Here is an 8516-nt window from a genome sequence, read left to right as displayed (position 1 = left end):
CATACCTGTTCTGTTTAGTGAACCGCCACTGTATACCTGTTCTGTTTAGTGAACCGCCACTGTATACCTGTTCTGTTTAGTGAACCCGCCACTGCATACCTGTTCTGTTCAGTGGACCCGCCACTGCATACCTGTTCTGTTTAGTGAACCCGCCACTGCATACCTGTTCTGTTCAGTGGACCCGCCACTGTATACCTGTTCTGTTCAGTGGACCCACCGCATCAGTGCGCATACCTGTGCAGTTAAGTGAACCCGCCACTGCATACCTGTTCTGTTCAGTGAACCCACCGCATCAGTGCGCATACCTGTGCAGTTAAGTGAACCCGCCACTGCATACCTGTTCTGTTCAGTGGACCCGCCACTGCATACCTGTTCTGTGAACCCGCCACTGTATACCTGTTCTGTTCAGTGAACCCACCGCATCAGTGCGCATACCTGTGCAGTTAAGTGAACCCACCTACCTACGTGAGTGCACGCAGTGTGATATACCACTCCGTGCATACCCGATATGGACAAAACAGGTAGAGGAAGAGGTAGTGGCAGAGCCAGAGGAAGGCCACCCGGCAGGTCTGCGCGAGGTCGTGTAAATGTAATTTCGTGTGGACCTGGCCCACAGTACAGTGCTCGGAAGAAGGCACGTCCCATCACCTCCCAAGATTGTCAGGACGTGGTTGAGTATTTAGCGACACAGAACACCTCATCTTGCTCAGCCACCAGTGCTACTACTAGCACCACTTCCGCTGCATTTGACACTTCGCAAGAATTATTTAGTGGTGAAATCACTGATGCACAGCCATTGTTGTTACAGCCAGATGAATTTTCACCAGCTCATATGTCTGAGTTACGCGGCAACATTATGGATGTAACGTGTAAGGAGGATGAAGGACCTACTGATGTTGGTGCATGTTTGGATTTGTCTGAGGCAAGCGAAGCTGGGCAGGATGATTACGATGATGACGATGATAGGGATCCACTGTATGTACCCAATAGAGGAGATGAAGAGGGGGACAGTTCAGAGGGGGAGTCAGAGAGTAGGAGGAGGAGAGAAGTTGCTGAAAGAAGCTGGGGCAGCTCTTCGTCAGAAACAGCTGGTGGCAGTGTCCGGCACCATGTATTGCCACCTATGTACAGCCAGCCAACTTGCCCTTCAGCATCAGCTGCTGAGGTCCCCATAGTGCCCACATCCCAGGGTGGCTCAGCGGTGTGGAAATTTTTTAATGTGTGTGCCTCAGATCGGACCAAAGCCATCTGCTCGCTCTGCCAACAAAAATTGAGCCGTGGAAAGGCCAACACTCACGTAGGGACAAGTGCCTTACGAAGGCACCTGGAGAAAAGGCACAAACAGCAATGGGATGGCCACCTGAGCAAAAGCATCCCCCCCTCCAGGTGTTAGACCCCTTGAAACATCTTTTCCATCACTTTTGTGGCCAGCATAATTATTTTTTTTTTCAAAGTTCGCATCCCCATTGAAGTCTATTGCGGTTCGCGAACTTTAACGCGAACCGAACCTTTCGCGAAAGTTCGCGAACCCGGTTCGCGAACCGAAAATCGGAGGTTCGGCCCAACTCTACTTATAGGACAGAAGAAATAAGGCACACCATTTTGTTACAGAGTCTCTTTAAGCCTGGTACATACTTTCAATTATAATTGACCAATCACCTACCAATTTTACTACGTTCATTTAGTACGAGGGTCAACAGATACTGAATACTATGAGCAGATTGTGTAGGGGAACCTCATACTACATAGACATGGTAATATTGGTCAGTGATTGCTCAATTATAATTAAAAGTGTGTACAAGGCTTAAGGCCTGATATACGGTGGCTGGATAGTGTGCTGGTTAAGGGCTCTGCCTCTTACACAGGAGACCTGGGTTCGAATCTCTGCTCTGCCTGTTCAGTAAGCCAGCACCTATTCAGTAAGGAGTTCTTTGGGCGAGACTCCCTAACACTGCTACTGCCTACTGAGTGCGCTCTAGTGGCTGCCTCATAAGCGCTTTGAGTCCGACAGGAGAAAAGCGATATACAAAAAAAAGGAATTGTTATTATATACACTTTCAATTATGATTGGTCAATCGCTGATCAAGTTTACCAACTCCATGTGATATGAGGGCTTACCTATATAATTTGCTCATAGTACAGTATTCAATATCTGTTACCCTAAACTTAATGGAGGGGGTAAGAGTGGTCAGTGATTGGCCAATCATAATTGAAAGTGTGTTCTAAAGCTAAGTACACAATTGAGATAAAAGATCTTTGAAAAAGGCACAGACCAATTTTACCCCCTTCCATGTAGTATGAGAGCATACTCTACACAGTCTATTCTATTGAGCTGAACTCCCCATCACATAAAACGTACACAAAGATGCTGTACACATGCAAAATATCAGTTCCTGCAAAATGCATTCATAGTCTATGATATCTGCAGATCAGATCCACCAGGATGGATCTTCAGATGATTGTCTGATCTGCAGATGAATGTCCATTAAACAAGGTGTGTTTGAGATCTGTAGATATCATAGATTATGAATGCATTTTGCAGAAATTGATCTTTTGCAGATATGGATCTTTTGCATGTGAACAGCAAAATTGGATGTGTGTATGCACTCTAAAGGTGGCCAATCAAATTTCTAGCAAAAAAAAAAAACCTGTTAGAACGATCAGATAATTCTGATCAGATATGATCAAATTGGTTGTAAATAATCTCCGTTGATGGGCACAATCCATTACAATTAGAGAATCAGTAGTCTGATTGGATTTTGTCGGTTATGATCGATAGAAAGCAAAAATTGGTTTGTTGATGGTGTAGTAGTGAATGATGTATTACAATACTTCACTTCCGATCAGAATTATCTGATCGCTCAAACAATTTTTCTGTAGAAATTGAATTGTTTGAGCGATCAGACAATTGTGATCAAACTGGCAAAAAATAAACTCCTTTGATGTTCCCATTCGTCTGAGAACAATTCTTAAATTATTTGTTTGACTGCAATTTTGTCGGAAAAATAATTTTTATAATTAGTCGTGATGGGTGGGAAGTACATTTTGGCTAGTTGATAAAAAAAATCAATGTATTACATGTTATTTCCATTCACATTTATGCAATTGTTCTAACGATTCTTAGCTTAAAAAAAAAATTTATAACAACTTTTTCCGATTGCCAAAATTGCCATTGAACAATCTATCCTGTGGGGGCAGTAACCAGACAGCCCACCCAGCCATCTCTCTATGCTCAGGGGGTGGTGACCAGACCGCCCATCAATCCATTGCTCTATGTTTCAAGGACAGTAACCAGACAGCCCACCCATCCAGCTCTGTATTGCTCTGAGGACAGTGACCGGACAGCCCACCCATCCAGCTCTCTTTGCTCCGTGGGCAGTGACTGGACAGCCCACCTATCCAGCTCTTTATGCTGCCAGGGCGTTGACCAGACAGGTCACTGAGGGTGGTGACCTAGTGTTTAAATAAATAAAGACATTGATTACTCAATATTGGTGGTGCAGCTTCTTCTTCTCAGGATTACTTGCGCTTCAAATTTGTTCTAGACCTGAACTAATGAGATTGCCTAGTTATCAACAAAGGTAGAATATCACTTTGTCGCAGGCCATAGCTGAGGTGCCCCATGCAGGGGCCACCTTGCATCACCACTACTACCCCCTTTGCTCACCTGTAGATCATCAGCCACCACTGTAGCAGTAGCATCAACTGATTAGCAGCTGCCACTATGGTGGCAGCAGTAACAGCCGCTAATTAGCAGCTGCCACTGTGCCATCAGCAATACCAGCTCCTGATTAGCAGCTGTCACTGTGCCAGCAGCAATAACAGCCGCTGATTAGCAGCTGCCACTGTGCCATCAGCAGTACCAGCCACTGATTAGCAGCTGCAACAGTGCTACTAGCACTATGTAGTGTATTGGTTCAAGGAGTAGTCAAGCAACTAGTGCTACTCATAGTACTACTTACCTAGGGCTTTGTCCAACTCTTGGCAGCCGCTATGTCCCTCGCCGCAGCTGGCCCCCATTCCGACGGTGCGTGGAAAACAATCTCTAGGTTGTCCTCTACTGCGATTGTGCAAGCCACGCTGTCAATCACCTCCACGTGGTCTGGAACGTACTGGGCAGGTGCAGTAGTTCTGCGCCTGCGCAGTATGTTCCAGACCATGTGGAGGTGATTGACAGCAGCGGTCAAGGAGGCGCAGTAGAGGAGGACCTGGAGGTTGTTCTGCGCGCCGTCGGGGAACGGGGGCCATCGGAGCTGCGGCGAGGGACATAGAGGCTGCCAGGGGCTGGAGGAAGCCCCAGGTTAGTACTACTATGGGTAGCATTAGTTGCTTGATGACTCCTTAAAGGGCAATAACTTTAACATGGGAGACAAGGGTTCGAATCCTGGCTAGGGGTCAGTACTTATTCAGTAAGGAGTCCAAGGCAAGACTCGCTAACACTGCAGGGTGGCCTCTTGAGCGTGTCCCAGTGGCTGCAGCTCTTGAGCACTTTTGAGACTGACAGAAGAAAAGCGCTATACAAATGTCTGTATTATTATTATGCCTGCATATTGAAAGGGACATATCAACTGCACACAGTATATGGGTTATTTCTGTGGAAATGGTTTATTTGACAAATTGTCACAGGCATACTGTACATAACGTTTAAAGGGAATGTCTGAAGAAGGAAAAAAGAAAAAAAAACTTCCTCCAGCCCCTGGCAGCCGTCCTGTGCCCTCGCTGCAGCTCAGATCCCAGACGGTGGCCCTGGGGTCCCCTCCAGTGCAGATGCCGACATCTACTGTGCCTGCATGAGAGCTACTTGTCGTTGCGCTGGCGTCATCTGGAGCGTACGGCGCAGCAGCTCTGCACCTGCACAGAATAATCCAGATGACGTCAGCGCGACCGCGAGCGGCTCTTGCACTTCCTCTGACATTCCCTTCAATTTCGCTAGTTTGCCCCCCCCCCCCAGCCCTCAAGAATGTCAGCGTGGCCCTAGGCCTAAAAAAGTCTGGTCACCTCTTCCTTAGTGGGTACTTACCTCAGGAGGGGGAAGCCTCTGGATCCTAAAGAGGCTTCCCTAGCCCTACCGTTCTGGCCACAAGAACTTGTCTGAGCAGTCTGCACCTCAGCAGTAGAGTAGACCTGATTGGACCACCATTAAACATCACTGAATCGCACTGGTTGAGGATGGGAAGCCTCATTAGGATCCAGAGGCTTTCTCCTCCCAAGGTTTTTTTTTTTTTTAACTCAGATTCTACTTGAAGTGGAAAGGTTGTCTAGAGTAGACCAAGCAATTGCATCCCAACTGTTATATTCCTGGTGTAGAGCAAAAAAAAAAAACACCAATCACGAGCAACTTTTTTAATTTTTATTATTGTTATAAACATACATAGTAGATACACTATACAGTACTATGAATGAAAGTGCCGGCTGCTTACCTGGTAGCAGTGTTCCGGCGAGTCCTCCAGGACGGCCCCTCCTGAGATTGTGTAAGTCCCCCCTCCCAAATCGGAAACACCTTAAGAGAATTAAAATAATTAATTGATGCAGTATAAATCCCACCTCCTCACAATCTCCCACAGTTTATGCAAAGAGAAGAATAACGAACCACACTCCCCTTATAAATAAAAGTTAAAAGTCAGGGTTGGGAACTAGGCGGCCGTCCTGGAGGACTCGCCGGAACACTGCTACCAGGTAAGCAGCCGGCACTTCCTCCCTTCGTCCTCCAGGACGGCCCCTCCTGAGATTTAGCGAGAAATTTACCCTAGGGTGGGATGACTGCTTGCAGAACTTTACGACCAAAAGATTGGTCTTGAATGGAGAGGAGTTTAACTCCGTAATGCTTAACGAATGTCGAATGCCTGGACCATGTCGCAGCCCGACAATCTGTTCCAAAGAGACTCCTGACCTTTCTGCCCATGACGTCGATAAAGATCTGGTCGAGTGTGCTGTAATATGAGCAGGTGCTATTACCTGAGCTTCTGAGTAAGCAAGAGTAATAACCTCCTTAATCCATCTAGACACCGTAGCTCTAGAAACCTGAACTCCTGTTCTAGAACCTCCGAAAGCTATCAGAAGGTTAGCTGAATTTCTCCAGTCCTTGGTTCTTCCCAATGGGACATGAAGTCTAAGATGCAATATAAGTACCACCTCATTCTACCTATCCTGAGTGCATTGAATATTACCTTGAATCAGTAGGAGATTTAGCAATGGATTTAGGTGGGTATATCCATTTGTTGTGGAGGCTACGTGGAAAACTAATTACCGGTAACCATACGTTTTGGCTTCTGCTTGCCTCCACCATAGGTGACCAATGAGAGTTAGAATAGAACCTCTTCTCAGGATAGGACCACTCCAAGGATTGATTTCTTGGTAGATCCAAAACGATAGAGCTTTATGAATGTGACATAAGAGGCCCATGCGGTAGCTTCACCCTCATATCCAGTGAGCTTAATTTACCTCTTTTTTAATTGAGAAATTAGCACATAAGGAAAAGAAAGATTCTCTGATCCTTGTGGAAATCAGACCTAAGTTTCGTAGAAATAAGAGCGGTAACCTGAAATCAATTCTATTCTTCAGGACAGACATGGATGGTGGTTAAATGTATAGGGCCTGTATTTCTCCAATACACCTGGCCACCGCTGTCACCACCAACAAACATCTAAGGACTAAGTCTGTATAGTGAAAGCCTTACTAATTCAGACGAATGGCAGCCTCACTTTAGGATGAGCAGACTGTTGGAATGTAAGTATACTTGAATTCTAGTCTCAGGTACTGAAGTCTAGAAAAGACTTGAGATACAGGGTCTCTTTAAGCAGAGTTTCTCAGAGAGAAATGATACAGTCATGTACCAGGAACATGTCCCTCTTGGAAGGCCACATAATGGGTTATCAGGTCTAACTGCCCCCGACAGTTAGACGGACACCATAAACAAAGCCGATATTTACAAAACATTGCATTCTTTGTAACTAGGTTATAAAGCAATGGCTTATTAATTAATGAGGTGGGTCACATGCCCATGCCAACACAAGATGCTTAATAAAGCCCTTTGAAAGGTGAAGAAGGCTGTCTCCGCTCTATCCCCTGTATGCTGATGAGTTTCTGGTGCCGGAGCAAAAGGTGTGTGGTGCTGTTGCCAATGGCAACCAGCATATAAATTCTTACACAGACCATGCCTTCAGATATCGAGAGGCCACTATAAAATGGCCTGACCCTGCTTCACAAAGATCATCCAAGATCTGCAAGAACAATGGCACCTTTACCAAAGGTAGGGCTACAGCAGATGCCAAACCTGTTTTGGTCAGTCTGACGCAAAAAGAATACCTGTGGTCTGATCCTACATCCCTTTTCGAAGTACCCTTCAAGGGGGAAAAAACAAACGTATGCTCCCCCCTGTGCCGCAACAAAAGTGTTCACACTCTCTGGAGAAAAAACGAACAACATTGTTCCAAGCAGAAACCAGGTAGCTGCAAATTGTCAAACATATTTGTTCGGACGCCAGTTCTGAGATGGTTGTTTGCAACTCAACCTACATGCTAGAATAATATCCCTTCCTTTGAGATAAGCTGATCTCAAGGAAGCACCTTGTTCACTGCCCAGCAGAATGTCTGAGCATAGGAAGTTTAAGATTATGGGTGGACTATAAGTCCCACTTGTTAGTTTAAACTGAGTCACAGATTCACGAATCTGTTTTCCAACCGATTCTCTCATTTCTGGAGAGTACTCCAGACTGCCAGTAGATTAAAGAGAATATTTTCTCCAGTGAAGCACACCTGTCATGCATTTAATTGAGATTCAGATGCCTTGTACAACTCCAGAGTCTTGCATCTGTCGTAATAACGAATGGATTTTATAATCCATTCGATTGCAGATTTGGTTGAGAAGTCCATTTCTCGGGAGAGTGTCACTGGATCTGACATCCAGATCGATTTCTCTATCCAACCACTGACATAGAAATGCTGTTTGACATATTTTGTAGACAGTTTGTGCATAAGCAACAACTGGAATACAGGCAAAATGAAAGACATAGCTTGTCTGTGACCGCCTTTGCTCTGAAAAACTATCAAGAGTGTTTTTGATCCAATCCTTTCTGCAGATCCATCCTAAATACTCTACAGTTGTAAAACAACCTGCATATTATCTTAGGTCTTCCTTCATTTTCACAGCTAGGTAAAGCTAGAAAATATCTTCTGTATACTCAGATTGCTGCTATTAAAATCATGTTCTTTCATAAAGATCCTGGGAACACTTGTAACCCATCAAGGAAGTACTCAGGACTGCAAATGAAAAAGACTTGGGATTGAATCCTGAATTGCTGCCTCAGCATTTATGTTGCGCTTCTGTCCCGACGGACGGAAGGCGTCTGAGCTGCAGCCATTAAGGTACGCTCAGTAGGCAGTAGCAGTTCCAAAGAGCCTCGCCCAAGGACTCCTTACCAAACAGGTGTAGGCTTTCTGAACAGGGAGAGCTAAGGTACTAATCCCAGTCCCCAGTGTCAGAGGTAGAGCCCTTAACCACCACACTAGCCACTGTCC

This window comes from Hyperolius riggenbachi, chromosome 6 (assembly GCF_040937935.1).
Source record: "Hyperolius riggenbachi isolate aHypRig1 chromosome 6, aHypRig1.pri, whole genome shotgun sequence".
NCBI classification, from domain to species: domain Eukaryota; kingdom Metazoa; phylum Chordata; class Amphibia; order Anura; family Hyperoliidae; genus Hyperolius; species Hyperolius riggenbachi.
This window is presented reverse-complemented; position numbering follows the sequence as displayed.